The sequence below is a fragment of the Hyperolius riggenbachi genome, chromosome 8 (assembly GCF_040937935.1).
Source record: "Hyperolius riggenbachi isolate aHypRig1 chromosome 8, aHypRig1.pri, whole genome shotgun sequence".
NCBI classification, from domain to species: domain Eukaryota; kingdom Metazoa; phylum Chordata; class Amphibia; order Anura; family Hyperoliidae; genus Hyperolius; species Hyperolius riggenbachi.
In genome coordinates, this window is record NC_090653.1 from 128,388,847 (window position 1) to 128,410,836 (window position 21,990).

The window sequence follows — 21,990 nt, forward strand, 5'->3', positions numbered from 1 at the left end:
TGTACCAGGGAAGGCATTTTAGGGGAACCGTCCTAATGCAAGGATCACACTTGACCTAGCATTTTTGCATGCAAATGAATGCAAGCAATGAGAGAATCCTAAGCGGTCCATTAAAATCAACGGCCAGCATGGTAGTACGTGTTTTGCTGCATAGGGGAAAAATGTGTGTAAATCCAACGAGCATGCTCTGTGCCTAACAGATACATTTGAGCATCAGCAATGTTTGGTTTTGTTGTATGAAGGGCAGAAGCTTGGGATACCTCACCACTCCTCAGGCATGTACAGTTGCTAGAAAGTACACCCTAATGAAAGAGCTACCACAGCATGGTGCAGAGCTGTCAGTGTTCTGCCTGTGAAAAGGCTTCATCATCAGCAGCTTGGTTATTTATTGCAGTCAGGTGAAAGGGTTCTTGTCTTGAACAGCCCTTATTGTTTAAACCAGTCATTTGGCTGTAATAAATGGCCATGCTGCATGCCTTTTCACTAGCCTAGCCTTGGTCAAGAGTTAAGCCAGAAAAGAATGTAAAAATTCTCTCTTTGGCTATACTTTCTTAAGTGGCCTGCTGGACATGTAAATAGTAGGGATGCTCGTTCGGATTTCGCGGAAATACAATTTCCTCATTTCCGATCAGAAATTGCATTTCTGCGTCGCAATTCAGAAATCGGTAATAGAAGTGCGCTAGGCGGATTTTTGCGGAAATTTCCGCTGACTTTAACATTGATTTTCTCAAAAAGTACAAGGTCTTTTTGAAAGATTTTTTTTCCTCTTGTTTTTTCCTCTTTTTCTGTTTAACAAACACTGAAACTTTGGTGTTTTTGCACCTATGGGGGCTTTTCTATTAACCGCTAAATTCGGCAGCCATTAACTATAATGTAAAATGCAGAAAATCTGCATTACCGATATGCGGTATGCTGACTTTAGAGGTTAATAGCAAAGCCCCCATAGGTGCTAGAAACACCACATTTTCAGGATATGTTAAGTAGAAGAGTGGGAACAAGAAGAAAAAGAATCTTTCAAAAAGACCTTGTACTTTTTTTAGAAAATCAGTGGTAAAGTCGGCGGAAATGTAAAATGCAGAAATCTGCATTACCGATGTGCGGTATGCCGCCGGCTTTAGAGATTAATAGCAAAGTAGTAGAAACATCAAATTTTCAGCGTATGTTAAGCAGAAGAGAAACAAGAGGAAATAAAATCTTTCAAATATACCTTGTACTTTTTGAGAAAATCAAAGTTAAAGTCGGTGGGCATTTCCACTCGGAATGCAGAAATTGGTAGCGGTAATTGGAAATGGCGGAAAGTGGATTTTCTGCGGAAGCGGAAATTGGCAATTCCGACCATCCCTAGTAAATAGGGTGCAGACTAGATACATTACTTAGCACACACCCCTAGTAAACTGCAAGTGGTATTATTCGCTGACCACTAGGCATTTAACAAGAGCAAATATACTGTCACATTATTCTGAATATTTTCTTGCTTGCTGGTGGCTTAAAGGGCATTATATTAGTATGTTATGAAAATATCACATAGGAGAAAAAGTGAATTGAATAAGGGCCCTATACTGTACTTGCGTATATCAAATAAGGGCGTCTGGAAAAGAGGGCGCGGGGTACAGCCGCAATTTCATAATATTGTCTATAACCATATTTTATTGTTTATTCATGTAGTAAAATATGGGAATATCATCTGTAACAATGAAAACAAAAATATATGTACAATTGTAATTTTATAATATTGTCTACAATATAATTGTATTGTTTCTTCATGTAATAAAATCTTAAAATATTGTTTATAACAGGGGTGCCCATTAGGTAGATCCCGATCTACCGGTAGATCGCGAAGGCCTTCATGGTAGATCCCGACCCCACTACATTTTCCATTCTGTATATACAAGGGTGCTCCTAAAATTGTAGCTCACAAGCCGAAAAAGTGTGGGCACCTCTGGTTTATAACGATGAAAACAAAAATATACGGTATGTACAATTGTAATAACTGTAGTAAAACATTGGTAAATATTACCAATGTTTTACTACAACTAAACCTTACCCTACACTCACACAGAACTTTCCCTCTACCGATCCCTAACCCTCCCACAGTGGTGCCTAAACCTAAGACCTCCCTGGTGGTGCCCAACCCTAAGACCTCCCCTGGTTCTGGCTAACCCTTCCCTGGAGGTGCCTAACCCTAAATCCCCCTGGTGCTGGCTAATACTAAGACTCCCATATCATTTATCATATTTTTGAAATCAATATATATTTAGTTATTTGAGGAGTATTTTTGTTTTCTAAAGAATATTGATTTTGTTATTTGTTATTAAACTTTACATAGATAGAACGATAACTATGGTAAGTATGTTTGTAAACGTTATTCACCTGGTGCCCAAATTTCCTGTTGGGCGCCCGTCAAGCGATATTTAACATGAGAGTCAATGGGGGTGTCCAAATTGTCCACTTGCCTCATGCGCTCAAATTTCTTGCTTCCACTTTACTCCTAGAACTTTCTTCGTAGCAGATAATATGAATGACATAGCATTGGAAATTTAGAAGGGGTACAGCTAGTGGACCAAGTTCTAAAATAACCAGATAGCCTGACAAAATACAGACATGGCCAGAGAGGTTTCACTGTGCTCAATTCTATATTATAATTGTAAAAACAAAATAAGCACACACTTACCCATTGCACATTGTAAGTAATATTGGACTCTCAGATGGTATCTGAGCAACAAAACAGTTCAGAAATAAAAATAGCTGTAAGTCAGTTATTTTTTGGGGGCACAGAAAACTATTCATTTTGTGCTTAACTGGCCAATTCCAAACCTTTTATTTTCTCAGAAATCTGTGCAATTGACTGAGTTAATTTACCATAGCCTTCTTGTGGTTACACAGTATAATTATTATTTAGACTGGAATAACTTGAAATGTGCATAATGTAGTTTAATAATCCAGAAACCATCTACTTCCTGATGGACAGATGTTGCTATGGCTACTGATCCTGGAAATATTCCATGCATACTGCAAACAATGAGGAGATCTTAATTCATCTGAACTTTTTCAAATTAGCTGTGTCTCATGCCTAAAAATGGAAGTCTTAATTTATGTATTTATTTTTGCACTGCTTATGAACGTAGCCAGATTGTGATATTTTCCACTTTGGAAATGTAAATTATGGTTTTCAAAAAAAACATTTTAAGTACTTCACTTAAATAAAAGGTCATGCTACTACCTGAGTACATTAGAGGTTTTTAAAGGCGATCTCCAAGGAAAATGGCACCTTTTTATCCAGCAACATAGAGGGATCTATGGCATTTGTAAAGCAAAAGTAAGACTTCAAAATGCTTTTAAAGTGGGGTCATACTGAGAGACCGTGAAAGATACCATTGCTGTCCCTATTGTTAAGAATTAGAAATGTATTATAAAAATAAAATATAAAACTTTCCTTATTATTTATATTGGAAAGCAGCTATAAATTGGGTTTCCAATTCCCACAAAATAGATTACTCTATTTACAGCAGGAGTCCCGGTAATCCAAAACTTCGTTAACTAGCAGTCTCAACCAACCAGAACAAATTGCTGGCAATACCCACAGTGGTGAAGGCTAAATTCTTAGGCTGTTTGTGAGCTGTGCTGTGGTTAAACACTGTGTTCAATGGCTGCCCTAAGGTTAATATACTTTCACTTACTGTACTTAAACATTTTATAGACAGTTCATGGTATGTATATAGTGGAGTATAGCACTGTATTAGCTAGGCCTATTTTTAACATTCTAAATGTCTAAAGCAACTGGAAAACAAACGTATCTGGTATTAGCTGATCCTCATCAGTGCCGGATAACGGGACTTTACTATATTATTCTATTATTATATTTATCACAATAAAGGTGGCCATACACTGATAGATTTGCAGAAGATTCGACCATCAGATAGATTTCTGTCAGATACCTGTCAGGTCGAATCTGACAGGAATCTATCTGATGTGTGCCCCATACTAGGAACAGATTTCCAATAGATTTCAGGATGAAATGTATTGGAAATCTATTAAAAATCGATCTAAAGGCATTACTGCACCATTAGATCCAATGCAACTCTAAAGGCCATCGATCTGCTGCCAGCAGCAGATCGACCTAGATCTTCCATCCTGTCAGATAGATCAAATCGATCTAAATCAATCGAAATCGGCCAATCGGTTGTGATCAAATCGATCTGTCGACTGAAGGCTGAAATCGACCAGTGTATGGGCCCCTTTACAGTTTTCTAAACATTTGCCAAATAGAGTAAGAAAAGGTGTTACATATTGTGCAGCAAGCTCTTAGCACCATAATGAGGCTGCTGCTGTCCATGGTGCTGAAATCCAGTATATTACTGTGACTGACCCCTAGTATTTCTGTACCTTTCACCTTGCTGCTCTACATATGGTATGTGTGCCCCCAGGGGTACTTTTGATTGGTCCTGGGGTACTTGGAGCTGACAAAGGTAAATACATTTAAGAGATTTACAATTCCATGATTATAAATCATAGACAGACAAGACAAAGTTAGATAATTAAATCAATAGATGAGTATATTATCATAAATACTTCTATACCTAACGCTACGGCATCATTGGGCTCCTGATCTCTGTTTACTTCGTTTAGGTGCTTTTGGTCTCTCGTTCTTGTTTAGGTGCTCTTGGTCACTTCAAGAACCACCAAAGCCCTTCTACCCTTTTATGGAGCTCTCTTAAAAGTATTCCCCTTTTATATTGCTCACACATTTGTGTGCCCCTCTTTTTGGGCTTCTCCATTAGTGTGCTCCTTACTGTACCTCCCTATAAGTATGCAGCCATACCGATCTGTCTTGTCATTACAATCCTCTGCTTTTCACTGGGGGTCATGAAGCACAGAAGATGCAAGGTCCCAGCTACTAGTTTTGTAAGACAGAGGGGAGGTCTGTGGTGCCCCCACAACTTAGCAGTGGACCCGGCTTGCCGGGCAATAACCTACTTAGTCCTTAAAATTTGCATAGGTGTGACTCTTATGTATTATACAGCTTATCAGGGACCCTTTCCAAGTATGGGTCTCACCTATGGTTTTTAATCTACCAATCATACTGTAGACCTGTTCTGTGAATGATCTCTGGTTTAGATATTACTTAATAGAATAAAACTCTTATCATATTGTGTATTTCCTATAACTTTGTGACAGCTAAAGGGCAAATTTTATGCTTTTTTCCCTCCTAAAATCCACTTAACATGTCAAAAGTGCTTTGGAAAAGTGGAAGTGCATCACTGATCTGCAGTTATTTCTATGATACAGATTCACAAAAAAAAAAAAAAACAACAAAAAAAAAAAAAAAAACTTTAGCTCAGGAATTATCTCACCTTATTAATTTGTGCTTTCTCTCTCCTTATTTGTCTTAACTCATGATTTATCTCTCCTTATCTGACTTACCTTATGATTTATCTTCACTGATCTGTTAATCTCATGAATATGCACTCTTTAGGCTTCATTTAGATGCTAAATGGCCCTTGGCAAAGTAGGCCATTCAGATCTGCCTCTGCCAAGTATCTAGCAGGTGTATGGCGGCCCCGTCGGGTGCTGGGATCATCTCGGCTGAGTGCAGGGCAAGAGCATTGTTCTCTTCTCTCTGTGGGCCACACATTACATCTCTAGCCTGTATAGCATTTGGCTCTTAAAGAGAACCTGAACTGAAAATAAAAAGCCAAAATAACCATACACAGGTCATACTTACCTCCTGTGTAGTCTACTCTTCAATCTCTTTCTCCTCTCCCCCATCCCATTTGTCCACTGTGATCAATGGTATTCTCCGTCCTCCATTTTAAAAATGGCCACTACCCCATAACAGCTTCCAGGTCAGCACACTGTTAGTAATATCGCCCACTTAAGCCATAGGGAAACATGGACTTTACCTTGTACATTCAGCTGTAACTGACAGCTGCTGATATATAATTGACAGCAACTGTTGTATTTCAGTTCTTACAAAATATTGTCAGAACTGGAAGGGATCACTCACTGTAAGAAGAAAATGGTGAGCTTCTGAGAGGAGCTGACAGTGAGGTTAGTATGTAATATTCATTTGCAGCTACATCATGTATTTATTTTAAATAATTTTACTCGCTTCAGGTTCCCTTTAACTGTTGCCCACAGGGATCAGAACATAATCCGTCTATGTGACTATAGGCACTTCTAGTTGAAGTGGAAACTAAGTAATGTGAGAAAGTTCAAGAGAAACGGTTTGTGACTCAACCTTGATATCAGCATCAAATGTGCACTCAGATAGTGCATGCTCTTAAATGGACACTTAAGTAAAAAAAAAAAAATACTTATGTGGGGCCTCTTCCAGCCCCCTGGACTCCTACTGTGCCAACAACGTACCTTGATCCCTGGCCAACCTCGCAAAGCTGGTCTGTCGCCGTCAGTCGGCGGCTACTGTGCACAGCCCTGAGCCACTCACAGTGGTTACGCTCCTGTGGTTGCGCATGCGCAGTCGCGAATTGCAAGTACTGCGCAGGAGCAGAACACTCCCAGCCACGAGAGTGCAATCAGGGTGCATGCGGCTAGGGGCCACGCGTGTGCAGGAGCCCAGCTTTGCGGGGGTCACCGCCACTGCCAGGACGAGATCAGGAGGACGTCGTGGGCACAGTATGAGTCCAGGAGACTGGAAGAAGCCCTAGGTAGTTAAAATCTTTTTTTTTAACTTAACATTCTCTTTAATGTGTTGATATATTTTATTTAATGTTGTGCATGGGAGTATATTTGAACATATACTTACGCGTATTGTATATTGATATGACATACTATTAAAGTGCAACAATTACACAAGAAGACAGTAAAAACTATTTTTAGAATAAGATCAGAATAAAATAATACAGGTTAATGATGAAAACTATTTTGTGTTCCCAGGGTTATGCCAGATATAAATTGAGAGCTCACAGATTGATGACCTAAAAAGTCAATATGACAAATGGCTACACTGGTTTCTTCGAAAAAATAGAACACCAATTATCTTTAGATGAAAGATAAATTAGAATATTGAGGGAAAAGGGAGAATCTTTTGCCCGCTGACCTGAAATAGGTTTCACAAAAGAGTTTTTAAATGTACTTTTTATGGATAATCTAATACAAAACAAAAAATATTCTCCATATACTGTACAGTACATTATAAAATGGGGGAAAAGCAATAACACTGAAACATAGTTACATAGTTATTTGGGTTGAAAAAAGACATCCGTCCATCGAGTTCAACTAGAGAACAAAGTACAACACCAGCCTGCTCCCTCACATATCCCTGTTGATCCAGAGGAAGGCGAAAAACCCTTAAAAGGCATGGTCCAGTTAGCCCCAAAAGGGAAAAAATTCCTTCCCAACTCCAGATGGCAATCAGATAAAATCCCTAGATCAACATCACTGGGCATTACCTAGTAATTGTAGCCATGGATGTCTTTCAACGCAAGGAAAGCATCTAAGCCCCCTTTAAATGCCGGTATAGAATTTGCCATAACTACTTCCTGTGGCAATGCATTCCACATCTTAATCACTCTTACTGCAAAAAACCCTTTCCTAAATAAATTGCTAAAATGTTTTTCCTCCATGCGCAGATCATGTCCTCTAGTCCTTTGAAAAGGTCTAGGGACAAAAAGCACATCCGCCAAGCTATTATATTGCCCTCCGATGTATTTATACATGTTAATTAGATCCCCTCTAAGGTGTCTTTTCTCTAGACTAAATAAACCTTGTTTATCTAACCTTTCTTGGTAAGTGAGACCTTCCATCCCTCGTATCAATTTTGTCGCTTGTCTCTGCACCTGCTCTAAAACTGCAATATCTTTCCTGTAATGTGGTGCCCAGAACTGAATTTCATATTCCAGATGTGACCTTACTAGAGAGTTAAACAGGGGCAATATTATGCTAGCATCTCGAGTTTTTATTTCCCTTTTAATCAGGGCCGGTGTAAGGGGCCCTGGGTAGAGATGTCGCGAACCTCCGATTTTCGGATTGCGAACCCCGTTCGGTCCGCGGAAAAGTTCGTGAACCGCAATAGACTTCAATGGGGAGGCGAACCGGCTGGAAAAATGATAGAAAACATGTTTCAAGGGTTCTAATACCTGGAGGAAGACATGAATGAGTGAAATACACATCAAAAGTCCAAGGCAAAAATCTAGATTTCACATAAACCCCTATTTTAAGGTCACAAATCTCATTCAATGTTCAATTACAGGCCTACACTGCTTTACAACATCAGGCAGTGTATCCCTCTCTCCTTCCTCCTTCCTCCCTCACTCCCTCTCTCCCTTACTCCCTTCCTCCCGGAGGGAGGAGGATCTCATCTTCCAGGGAATTGTAGAATTTCAAAAGCCAGCTTATAAACCTTGGCCGGGAATTGAACCCAGGTCTTGGCCGGGAATTGCACCCAGGTCTCAGTGCTTGGTAGATAGCTCTCTTAACCCGCTATACCACCACCAACACTACATCCTGAAACCAGCCTAGCACGTACCATTATGATATATCCTAGAGAAAAATGAGGTCAAAGTTCTGCTCAATCGAGCATTATGGGGCGAATCGAACTTCCGGGAAAGTTCGCCTTCGCAGGCGAACGCGAACCACCCGAAGCTCGCCTGGAACCGTTCGCCGGCGAACCGTTCACGACATCTCTAGCCCTGGGGCCCCAGGGCAAACTTAATCTGTGGAACCCTCCTTCCCCCCACAGTTTCCTCCTGACCACTAATAATAATAATAATAATTTGCCTCACCAGGATTGCACTTTTTTTTAGCTTTCCTGTATGACAAGAAGACTAGGGGAAGAGGGAAACAAAGGTGAATGAGGGAGGGCTGCTGCACACCAAGAAGGCTTCTGAGCGTTGTTCAAATCGACAGTGATTTGAAAAGCGCTTGGCTAATGTTACCCTATGAGGGTGTTCCCACAGCAGGCAGCAGCGTTGTGATTTTTTTCAAAATCACAAACACACTGCATATAGCATTTTTTGGAGCGAGTCATTAAAAAAAAAATCGCTCTGAAAAAATCGCTTCACAAAATCACACTCACAAATTGCTAGCGATTGCCATTGTGATTTTGGCGTGCACTAGCCCAGAGAGAGGTGGAGTGGAGAAATTGAGAATAGCCTGAGATGGAGCAGAGAGCTTATCTGTATTGCAGTCCCACATTACACAGAGGCTATTTGCCTGTAATATGACTCTTGTCCCTGCCAGTCTCTCACACAAGTCAGAAAGCAGCCCTCCTGGAGTCTAGGGACTGTCAAAAACTTTTCATCCTGTGAAATACCTTATGTAGCCGACTAGCCGTCTACATCAGTCTTTACAATAGTGAAAGAGCTGAGTTTTTCCCACAGACCCTGCAGGAGGCAAGCCTCTGTATAGTTACCAGCTTGCCACTTCAACAATTTCAGGGAATTTTTTTTAAAGGTACAGGAGGTATTCCAGACACCCAGCTAAATGCGCCAGTGATGTCTCTCACCACCCATTCACCTTTTCTTGCACACAGTCACAGCATGTCTCTATCCCTCAGCTGCTGATGGGCATTATGGGGTTAATGTATGACCTGCATGACTTTGCACATGCTCAGTAGCATTTGTATGCTATTTTGTGGGGTATGCTAAAATGTTGGAAAACCCCCTCTCCCAGTAGATCAGGGGACATCTGCAGGGTGATGCTGGCTGGCAGATAACATGCAATGCACAGTGAGTAATGGCCCATACTCACGGGCAACATTTGTGGCCTGTCGCCAGCACACGTGAGCGTGTGCGCGACAGGCCGGCGACAGCTCGTCACCAGGTCCCTCTGTGTACACACGCGGAAGAGGGATCAGCTGTGCGACGGAAGCTGTCGCCGACGTTCCTCCCCCGCCGCCGGAAGCGCCGTGTTCTAGACAGAGGTTGCTGTCGCTAGTCCGCATACTCACACGGACTAGCGACAGTTGCGGCGAAGTTGCGGCGGCAACTGTCACCAGGCAATTGACCGCGCCAATCGCCTGGCTACAGCAGCGACGAGCGACGGTTCGGGGTGCGCGCCCATGTGGCGCCTCATACTCACGGGCGACAATTGTATGGGTCGTGAGTATGGGCCATTAGACTCACCCAGATGTGTTCGTGGTACTTGCTGCTTCCAGCCTTGTCAGCAGCACACACAGACACAGCATGGCTCTCTCCCTCAACCCCCCCTCCCAGTGCAGTGAGTAACACAGACTCCCTTAGATGTGTCCATGCTCTGGGCTTGCTTCTGCTTCACTGCCCCCCTGCTTGTACACACACACACACACACACACACACACACACACACACACACACACACACACACTCTCTCTAGTATCACTATACCTCACAGATCAGCAGCCGCTGACTGCTGAATGCCTGGGGGTGGGCAGCGGAACTTCCTGAACTGTGCTGGTAGGCGGGGCAGCCTGCATACACTTGGCTTGAACTTTCAAGCCTCTTTAGTAAAAACAAACAGCAGTGGGGAAAACAACTCTGTCAGCAGGGGGCCTTGTAAGTGGTGGGGGCCCTGGGGCAAATTCCTAGTTTGCCTGAATGGTAGCGCCGGCTCTGCTTTTAATGCATCCCAAAATTTTATTAGCTTAGCTTTAGCTGCTTAGCTTTAGCGGCTTGGCATTGAATACGATTATTTAACTTGTTGACGATAAGTACTCCTAAGTCCTTCTCCAAGTTTGATGTCCCCAACTGTATCCCAACAGAAACAGAAAGAAGAGATTCAAGCTGTCAGTGAAAGCCTAAAGAAAATCAGGACAGTGGGTCTTGATTGCTTTCTAGTTTCTACTGGATTGCTAGTGTTTACTTTTTTATTCTTGTTTAATGTTAGGAATACACGGCTCGATTCTGAGCCATTTAGATGGCTCGATAGATAATTTCTGACATGCCCGATATGTTCAAAGGACCCAGGGGTCGAGTCCTGCGTGGACGCGGGTGAACGGCGTTCACCCACTTTTTCTTCAGAGTGAACGCCGGTTACCCTGGCTTGTGTGGAGGGAGCAGAGCAGAGAAGGCGAGCTATGGGGACAGTGGGGATGGATGGACATCTCCCCCCCCCCATCCCTCACCTTTGTGCTCCCCTTCCTGCCTCTCTCCCCTCCAGCGTTGTTAAGTGTCGGGCCGGCAGCGACAGTGGGCGGAGACTTTCCGCCTTCTTCCAGCCGCAAGGGACGCTCCGCTCTGTGTGCGGCTAGAAGACCAGACTAGCCGCACACAGAGCGGAGCGTCCCTTGCGTCTGGAACGAGGTAAGTCTCCGCCCACTTTCGCTGCCGGCCCGACACTTAACAACGCTGGAGGGGAGAGAGGCAGGAAGGGGAGCACAAAGGAAAGGGTTGGGGGGGGAGATGTCCGCCCATCCCCACTGTCCCATAGCTCACCTTCTCTGCTCTGCTCCCTCCGGGTGGGGGGCTGGGGGCACACCTGGGCACATATACCCCTGCCTACATATACTGGGGACATATACACCTGCCTACATATACTGGGGACATATACCCCCTGCCTACATATACTGGGGACATATACCCCCTGCCTACATATACTGGGGACATATACACCTGCCTACTAGTGTTGGGCGAACACCTAGATGTTCGGGTTCGCGAACGTTTGCCGAACATCGCCGCGATGTTCGGGTGTTCGCGCCGAACTCCAAACATAATGGAAGTCAATGGGGACCCGAACTTTCGTGCTTTGTAAAGCTTCCTTACATGCTACATACCCCAAATTTGCAGGGTATGTGCACCTTGGGAGTGGGTACAAGAGGAAAAAAAATATTTGAAAAAGAGCTTATAGTTTTTGAGAAAATTAATTGTACAGTGGTCGGTGAGCGGTGTACTACTATTCCCAGCAGACACAGAGTGGCAGTAAACAGAATGCTATATAGTGTGGCTGAGCGAGGTACACAGAGTGGCAGTAAACACAATGCTATATAGTGTGGCTGAGCGAGCGGTGTACTACTATTCCCAGCAGACACAGAGTGGCAGTAAACAGAATGCTATATAGTGTGGCTGAGCGAGGTACACAGAGTGGCAGTAAACACAATGCTATATAGTGTGGCTGAGCGAGCGGTGTACTACTATTCCCAGCAGACACAGAGTGGCAGTAAACAGAATGCTATATAGTGTGGCTGAGCGAGCGGTGTACTACTATTCCCAGCAGACACAGAGTGGCAGTAAACAGAATGCTATATAGTGTGGCTGAGCGAGGTACACAGAGTGGCAGTAAACACAATGCTATATAGTGTGGCTGAGCGAGCGGTGTACTACTATTCCCAGCAGACACAGAGTGGCAGTAAACAGAATGCTATATAGTGTGGCTGAGCGAGGTATACAGAGTGGCAGTAAACACAATGCTATATAGTGTGGCTGAGCGAGCGGTGTACTACTATTCCCAGCAGCGACACAATGACTGGGGGGACCCTGGCTAGCGTGGCTGGAGCGCGAACTACCCTGCCTGCCTACCCAAAGCTAAACCCACAGACAAATGGCGGAGATATGACGTGGTTCGGGTATTTATTTACCCGAACCACGTGACAGTTCGGCCAATCAGAGCGCTAGCCGAACGTTCGGGGAACGTTCGGCCATGCGCTCTTAGTTCGGCCATGTGGCCGAACGGTTTGGCCGAACACCATTAGGTGTTCGGCCGAACTCGAACATCACCCGAACAGGTTGATGTTCTGCAGAACCCGAACAGTGGCGAACACTGTTCGCCCAACACTACTGCCTACCTATACTGGGGACATATACACCTGCCTACCTATACTGGGGACATATACACCTGCCTACCTATACTGGGGACATATACACCTGCCTACATATACTGGGGACATATACACCTGCCTACATATACTGGGGACATATACACCTGCCTACAAATACTGGGGACATATACCCCTGGCTACCTGGGCACATATACCCCTACCTACATATACTGGGGACATATACACCTGCCTACATATACTGGGGACATATACCCCTGCCTACATATACTGGGGACATATACCCCTGGCTCCCTGACCACATATACCCCTGCCTACATATACTGGGGACATATACACCTGCCTACATATACTGGGCACATATACCCCTGGCTACATATACCCCTGCCTACATATACTGGGCATATATACCCCTGGCTACATATACTGGGCATATATACCCCTGGCAACATATACTGGGCATATATACCCCTGGCAACGTATACTGGGCATATATACCCCTGGCAACATATACTGGGCATATATACCCCTGGCTACATATACTGGGCATATATACCCCTGGTGACATATACTGGGCATATATACCCCTGGCTACATATACTGGGAACATATACCCCTGGCTATATATACTGGGCACATATACCCCTGGCTATATATACTGGGCACATATACCCCTGGCTATATATACTGGGCACATATACCCCTGACTACATATACTGGGGACATATCCCACTGGCTACATATACTGGGCACATATACCCCTGGCTACATATCCTAGGCAACTATACCTCTGGCTACATATACTGGGGACTACTATACTCATGGCTACTTATACTGGGGACACCTATAGACCTGGCTACCTGGGGGTACCTATTTTGGGGGAACTGCTGTCAGATTATCTGCATTTTTGTGGAACCGCTGTTATGTATTTTGGGGAACAGCTGCCAAATTATGTGTATGTTAGAGGAACGGCTGCTGCCAAATTACGTGTATTTTAGGGAACTGCTGCCAGATTGTGTATGTTTGGGGGACCACTACTGCCAGATTATATGTCCTTTGGGTGTTACGTGTATTTTGGGTGAGCCGCTGCCAGGTTTCGCGTATTTTGGGGAACTGCTTCCAAATTATGTGTATGTTGGTGGAACTGCTGCTGCCACATTGTCTATTTTGGGGGAACCACTTCCATATTATCTGTATTTTGGAGGAACTTCTACCAGATTATGTGTCTTTTTGGTGAAATGCTGTCAGATTACATCTATTTTTGGGGGATACACTACGGCAGAGCTCAAACTTCCTCGGCAGACCTTTTACATCACTGCTAAGGTCATGTATATTTGGCCCCACCCATGACCACGCCCACGGGTTGTTTGACCACGCCCATTTTTTAGTATTCCCCCGAGTGAGTCCACTCACTTCTTTTCCCAGGACTAGACCCCTGCCATGTTGGAATGGTGGAGGCAAAGAGGACATGAGTAGCCTCTGGACTAACCAGAGACTTCCCTCTAAATAGGTAAATATCTAAAAAAAAAAATCTTGACGCCTCAGGTCCACTTCAAGGATTCCTCTATATCCTTTAGGATAGAATTGGGCATCAGGAAATTGTTAACATTAAGCAGATTTAAGGATAGGCATCAGAAGGAGGTAATGTCAAATGAGGAGGTTACAGTTCTGCGTTGCGTTTAAGCATATCATTAGTCAGCAAAATAGATGACAAAACAGAAAACAGTGTTGGAAAACCATGGTGCCGCACCAATGCCAATCTAAAAGAACAACTATCAAAGAAACTGTTCTTCTGTAAACCCCATAGAGCTTTTAGCCAGAAACACTAGAAAGGTTTTCAGAGGTCTCTAAGCACAGCCTGTGTGCAAAAAAAAAAAATACGATGTGCAATTTTGCGCTAGTCAAAAACAGTTCTGGGTATCCTTTAATACATAAATTAGCAGCTCCTCTGCCCCCGCTGAAGGGTGTAACTGTAGCAACAAGAAGAAGGTAGAAAGAGGAGCGCTCCGTAGTGTATTAAAACTTTATAATCATTGTGTGACTTTTGATTAAAACACTTACTCAAAAGTGATGAAAAACAAGCCTGGATTGACAAAGGCATGGATACGCTGAAACGCGTTGCAAAGTTACTGCACATATCGACCAAAGGAGAGGCACCCAAGGTCCACCACCATCTAGGACCACCCGCACTGTCGGCCACAGAGGAGGAACAGGTTGCTATCCAGGGTCATTGGTTTGGGTTTTTACCCAACATGTGCTTGTTTTTCATCACTTTTAAGTAAGTGTTTTTAATCATTGCGTGACTTTTTATTAAAAGTTTTAATACACTACGGAGTGCTCCTCTTTCTACCTTCTTCTTGTGAAAAAAAATGCCTTGTTTGCCAGCTGTTTGTAACAATTTTGTGTTGGCATCATGGGGAGGGGGAGGCAGAGCTGAACTGTAACCTGACAGTAAACTGTTCACTTTACACTGTGAGACAGAGAAACAGACAGGAACACACAGACAGAGCTGCAGCAGATGATTATTTACACACATTTGAAGCTATATTTTTGCTTTTTATCATTCTGAAGACATTTTACTCACAGTATTAGAGCCAGAAGAAGATTGTTTCTGTATGCTGGAAGTGCTGGACACAGTCCTCCATAGTAATGCCCACAGTGAAAACTGTTCTCTTAAAATGTCATTTTTTCACATAAAACATGAAAAGATGACAAAAGCCTTTATATTGCTATTTGCTAGTAATTACTGGAAATATATGTGACATTTAGAATTTTAGTTAACTTTGATAGTTGACCTTTAGCGATACCAAAACTAATCAAAGTCCAGCTAGTTCCTCTCGCACCCACCTCCTTCATGCACACTGTGGACCCAGGACCTGAGCACCTAGATGTGCTTTAACGCTGTACAGTTTGTCATTTGGATTGTTGTATATTTAGCTATGTATTGATGGCAGTGCCCATACAGCTTAAAGAGAAACCGTGACCAAGAATTTAATTTCATCCCAATCAGTGGCTGATACCCCCTTTTACATGAGAAACCTTTTCCTTTTCTCAAACGGATCGTCAGGGGGCTCAGTATGGCCGATATTGTGGTGAAACCCCTCCCACAGAAAACTGTGAGGACCATGGTCCTGGCAGTTTCCTGTCTGTGAACCTCATTGCATTGTGGGAAATAACAGCTGTTTTACTGTTTACAACTGTTTCCAACTGCCAAAAAAGCAAGCAGCATCTCCTGTCACTGATCTCACTTGCCAGCAGTAAAAATGTCACCATGTGATAAATGTCAGAATGTAAATCAGGGAGAGGAAAGAATTTACAATGGGCAAACACTGATAATTCATTTATACATAATTATTTTACAAATGACGCCTTTTTTTATTACATTATGTTCACTGGCGTTCCTCTTTAAATTGATTTCGCAAAACCAAACATAACCCCGCTAATGAGTGCCCGTATGGATCTAGAAATCAACAGGCCCTGGGGTGGAGCTTTAAAACAACCATGGATACGGAACAAAAATCAAGATGGCAAGAACATAAGCAGGGTTGCTCAAATCTGAATTCGGGAGACATCCGGATAGTTCTATCCGGATATCTCCCAGTAAAACTGTGCGGGGTTGGGGGCAATCTTACCTGTTTGACGTCTTCTTTGGTCCATCCCTGGCGCCTCCCACGATGCGTTTCTTGCCCCGGTCACGTGACTACAAACACTGTGTTTTTAGTTACGTGACCACCGCTTGGACCGCATCGTGGGAGGCGCCAGGGACAGACTGAAGAAGACGTCATACAGGTAAGATTGACCCCCCCCCCCCCCCCCCCCCCCCCCCGCACAGCTTTACTGGGAGATATCCGGATAGAACTATCCGGATGTCTCCCGAATTCGGATTTGAGCAACTCTACATACTAGTACTCAGTCAATTATAAGTTTTGCCAATACTTTGAGGTCCCTTTTATAAGACTTTATGGAGAGCCAGCAGGGTCAGGCAGATCCCTGGCAGATTGTACTGGCATTGAAAGGCAACATATCACTGCATTTATACAGTATAAGATAGCTAGGCATGTTGCTTGGTGCTCATCAGATGCTAGTCAGGTGAATATGAAAACTCAGGCTTTAAACATATCTGAAACCGACTCTGTTGACATGCAAGATCTGCAATCCCTGAGTGGCTAAATATTTTTTTTTTCTGGGGCAGACATGACATCTGTCATTTTCTAAATACAGTGAATGTACAGCCCAGATGTTTAGTGGATTTTTTTTCCACAAGGCATGACTGTCAGCAAATGGCAGTGAAATGTTTTAGAAATTAAAAGTGTTTCCTGACAGTGAACAAAGAAAAAAAATAAAACACTTTACATTATTGATCCCAACCCCTTTACAGACAGATGAATGAAAATAGCTTAAAACATTTTAGGCAAAAACTGAACTATCATTCACATTGCAGCTCTTCATGCACGCATTGCTTTAAAGTGTAGCCAAGGCTGTTTTTAATTTGAAAAAGGGACACAGACGCATGTTTCCATCTAAAGGAGCCATTTATAGCCACCCCCCCCCCTCCCCCCGCATGCGCTGAGCTCACCCATTGCAGGAGAAGAACTTCTACATAACGCCCATCCCCGCCCCTAAGAGCCTCTCACTGGCTCTCCTCTGCCTGCTCCCAGCCTCTCCGGAGAACACAGGCATGCTTTTGCAGTGTTGTGACCTCAAAGGTCACATGATCAAATGCAAAGGATTCCAGGAGAGAGGAGCAGTGGGGAGAGGTGGAAATGGACACTACCTGATCCAGACACTCTCCTGGATCAGGTAGTATGCTTTTTTTTTTTTTTCCCCTTTTGACTCAGGTTATCTTTAAAGTAAAGCTGTGACTTAATGGACAAAAAGAAGTTACTTACCTTGGTAGAGTGAAGCCTCTAGATCCTCCAGAGGCTGAACCGATCCTCCACTACTTCTTCACTGCTGGGACCCTCTTTAAGGGCCGTTGCATTCCTAAACGTGCTAGCATAATCACAAACGCTCAGCGCTTTTATCGCTAGGCATAAACCTTTTAGAAAAATACAAGCCCATGGGGGTGCTCACCTGGGGAGGGGGAAACCTCTGGATCCTAATGAGGCTTCCCCCGTCCTCCTCAGGCAGCCGGATCCAGCGCTGGCTCCCTCGAGGAGTCTCACCTTTGCAGTAGAGTGGACCTGATCGGGCTTGGCTATTTCCACTGGTGCCCGAGTGAGTGGAGAGGAGAGCAGATACTGTGCATGCATGTACTCTGACAAGTGGTGACAAGGAGATCTTCAGGGGGATCCCAGCGCTGGATCCCCTCTACTGAGAAGGAAGGGGGATGCCTCTTAAGGATCCAGATGCTTCCCCCCTCCCAAGGTAAGCCCCTCCCCAAGGGGCACTTTTCTTCTTACAGGTTAACCTCCAGCTACAGTATGTACATATTTCCAATTACTATCACCCGCAGGGATCGGTACTCAATCCCTTGGGCTAACTTCTGTACAAACACGTTACTGGCCTGGTGGCTAGCGATGTGTCTGTTAAGGAGCAGGCAGGGGTGTAATTACAGTCTACTGGGGCCCTCAGCAAAGATCTGCCAGCCGAGCCACTCGCCCCAATTTTCAACCCCACCTTTCCTCAGGGGCCCAGTCCTGTGAGCAAATAAATAGTTAAATGTAAAGCAGAGACAATGGAGCATATATTTACTTGTTCCCAGTGGAGAGACAGGTCCTCCTCTCTCCTCCTGAGTATAGTGTAGCTGTGTGCCTGGCAGCCAATCAGCTTTTGGATCATGGGGCTGCATTTGCAAATTTCCCTTCCACATGTCATGGACATTTTTAGCCATTTTTCTGATAAACTACTTTTGCCTGCTGCCTACGTCTTTAGGCCTTTTTTTTGTGTCTCCGTACTTGAAATATGCAAATAATTGAGCTGATGCAGAAGGATGCCAAAGTGTATAGCTTTAAAAACGAAAGGAAAAAAATCTGTGGTCTAAGGGTTAAATAAATACTTTACACACTGAAGCTTTTTTTTTTTTTTTTCATAGCAATAATATTCTGATGCCAGCCTATTCCCCAAAGCCAATTTAACAGTTATTATTTCTAACAATTCTTGCTTTAGCTGTTTTTTGGGGGGTTTTTTAGGCCAGAGACTTAAGCACAAATAATAATGAGCGTAAATGCTCAACTCTGCAATTCCTGAAGTCATTCGTTCAAAACAGAGAAAGCACTAAGAGCTCCCTCTAGTGGAAAATGGACAAATATTAAGACAAATGTAAAACAAGAACCTACGAGGTCTTATAGGAATAAAAAGTGGTGCTGGGTTCATCCAACCATGACCTTTAATTCACTGAACATTCAGCATCTGATAATTTAGTCTATTTGTAGGATCTCTTCCCTGTCATTATTTGCTGACAAATTCACTCCTTTCAACACAGATATGCCTAGCATCTGGATTTAAATGACAGTGCTAAATAACTAGCGGAACACAATCATATACACGATGGATTGCACATCACAAGACAGAATGAAAGGAGATAAGTGTCCAGAATTGTCCGCACAAGAAAAATTCTGTAAAACATACTATTGCCTTGAGACCTGAGGTCACATCACTATGAGACGGCACAGATTAAATGATGGTTTTGAAGTTCACGTTAGGCACAATTGTATTTATTGTGCTGTGAAGGCACTTAGTGACAGGGGTTGTTTTTATCTTTGTATAATCTCTTTGATTGGCTAATTTTAACTAAATCCTCTGAAGTGCATAGTGAGAAGTCAACAGCTGCTTACAGGCTGTGATTATCTCAGATTTGTCTGTCTGTTCCTTTCCACCCTTTACAACATATTGTAACGATTGTGGAATATCTCTGTGGTCAGTGCACAAGATGTGCGCCGACACGGCGGTAATCCTCCACAAACGCCTGAATAACAGAACCCAGCTGTGGTGCAATGCACCTGTAGAGGGGAATTCCCACCGGCAGATGGAGCTGTGGAGTGCAGAGGAATAAACCCTCTGCACTGCCACAGATGTCAGATAGGAATTGTATGATGGGAAGCAATACAGGGCAAGATAGCCTCTAGTGAAAGAGAGTGAACACAGAGACAGAATGTATGTATGTCCACCAATCTAGTCGCCATCTGGCGACGGTGAACACACAACAGTGAAGACCAAGTGGGAAAGCAATCGCAAGAAATGGCGATTGCTAACAGCGACACAAGACTGAATAAGCACAGAGATAGAATGTATGTATGTCCACCAATCTAGTCGCCACTTAGCGACGATGAACACACAACAGCGAAACCCAAGTGGGAAAGCAATCGCAAGAATGGCGATTGCTAACAGCGACACAAGACTGAATAAAGAGAGAGCATAGACATAGTAACAAAGACACAGCAAACAATAATGATCAGAACGCCAAAGAAACCAACAAACGCACTCTCTAAACGCGGTCGCCGCACGAGAAGCACAACAGCGACAAAGCACGCCAACCCTAACTAACCAATGAACCCAGAAACACAAACAAACAAATAACAGCAACGCTTGCTAATCGGTTGCCTTACCTCAGGCAACAGCAAGTGTTTGCTCCGGACAAACAGACAACAGGAACAAGTTGTCCACTGCTCTTCCGCAAGAGCAAGTGCAATCCGTACACAGGAACAGGACTGAAAGAATCCATTGCTTTTCCGCAAGAGCGAGTGCGATCCGTACAACAAGACAGACAGAAGGAGTAACCAGCAGCTACCGCAGCCGAGGTTACACTCCAAGACAAAATACAGAGAGATCCACCGCCTCTAACGCTAGGGCGAGTGCGATCCAAACAGACAGAACGATTCACTACCGCCAACCTCTGGCGACAGTGCAATCGCAAGGACAAGACAAAACAGAATAAGCAGTACAAAAAACACAAACCTGACTGCACTAAATAGGAATGCAAGGAGCACTCCCCAAGGATAACTACTCTAAGCTAGCAATAATAGCCTACAATGAGCAGAGGGCTGAGACTCCAGGAAAGTTAGCAGAAACAAACCTTCATGACCAGCAGGGAATTCTGGGAGGAAATGGCATTTATACTGCAAGCTATCAAAGGAAGCAGCTAAGCAATTTGCATGACAAGTGGATGCAAATTCCTCACCAGAACAGCAGCTCTGAAACTCACAGAGTGAAGACAGGTCTCTTTTCCAGAGACCTGCAGCACTCAGACCTAAAAAATGGTCAAAAAGCTGTCTGCCTGTGCAGACAGCAGAGCAGATCATTACACATATCTATAATAATAATTTACAAGCCATCCATTGTATGTATGCATGCATGCATGTCCGGCCATTCTGTACACGCCCCCTCCTGCCCTGATTGGCCATGGCACTGTGTCTGTCTGCCTTGCCCATGCCCCTTCCTGCCCAGCCTTGCTGCAGTTGGCCATTGCCCTGTTTGGAAGACATGCGCGTGTGGCACCAGCTGGTTAAGTTATAATTGGGAAACAGCCATTTGTTTAGGTGGAGAAGTTGCAAAAAAGTAAATAAGAATTCTTAACAGTTTTAAATATTGTACCTGGCTAAAATGTAATCTGAACAATGTTAAAATGTATCTTAAAGGAATACTATCGAAGTTGAACAAATTCTAACAGCAGTATGAATCAATATACCAATAAAAGTTAGAGTGAACACAGCATATGATTTTGCTGCGCTGTGGGTCTTTTTTTTTATCTACCTTTCTGACGGCGTCCCCTGTGCAAACTGACGGCGTCGGATTTTGGAGCAGGTCATTATGCTAGAGGGGATTCTTCTAGCTGTGTACAATGTGGAATGACCCATTGTGATGTTCCCCCACAGCAGATTGAGTGGTGCAGCGCGCGACCCGCATCTACAAGTTAGGAGCGAGAGGAGAGACAACCGCTCTCATTCCTAGTCTTTTCAGCCACTCTGATTGGTCTGCCGGGCTGCCCTGCTTCCGAGGCAGACTTCCGTGTTCAGCGCTGCCGCCGCGTCATTGATTGTTGCTACGCGACGGCAAGCTAATAAGGCGGAGGAGCGAGCGTCATTGCTCCGAAGTTACAGGAGCCGAAGAGGAGGACTATAAGTCCTCCTCTCCTCTTCGGCTCCTGTAACTTCGGAGCAATGACGCTCGCTCCTCCACCTTAGTAGCTTGCCGTCGCGTAGCAACAATCAATGACGCGGCGGCAGCGCTGAACACGGAAGTCTGCCTCGGAGGCAGGGCAGCCCGGCAGACCAATCAGAGTGGCTGAAAAGACTAGGAACGAGAGCGGTTGTCTCTCCTCTCGCTCCTAACTTGTAGATGCGGGT

The 21,990-nt window shown here is 44.0% G+C and overlaps 1 protein-coding gene across 6 annotated transcripts in view; it reads right to left on the bottom strand.

The window, feature by feature from the left end:
* Positions 1-21,990, bottom strand: part of IL1RAPL2 (interleukin 1 receptor accessory protein like 2) — a 1,439,628-nt gene that overhangs the window by 1,267,902 nt on the left and 149,736 nt on the right. Inside the window, exon 1 of one of the 6 annotated variants that reach the window (XM_068251066.1) lies at positions 2,672-2,692. The exons of the other annotated variants lie outside the window; for them this stretch is intronic. The gene's annotated coding sequence lies outside the window, so the exon portion shown is untranslated. Of the gene's footprint in view, positions 1-2,671; positions 2,693-21,990 lie in introns of those variants that run through there. 6 annotated transcript variants of the gene reach the window in all.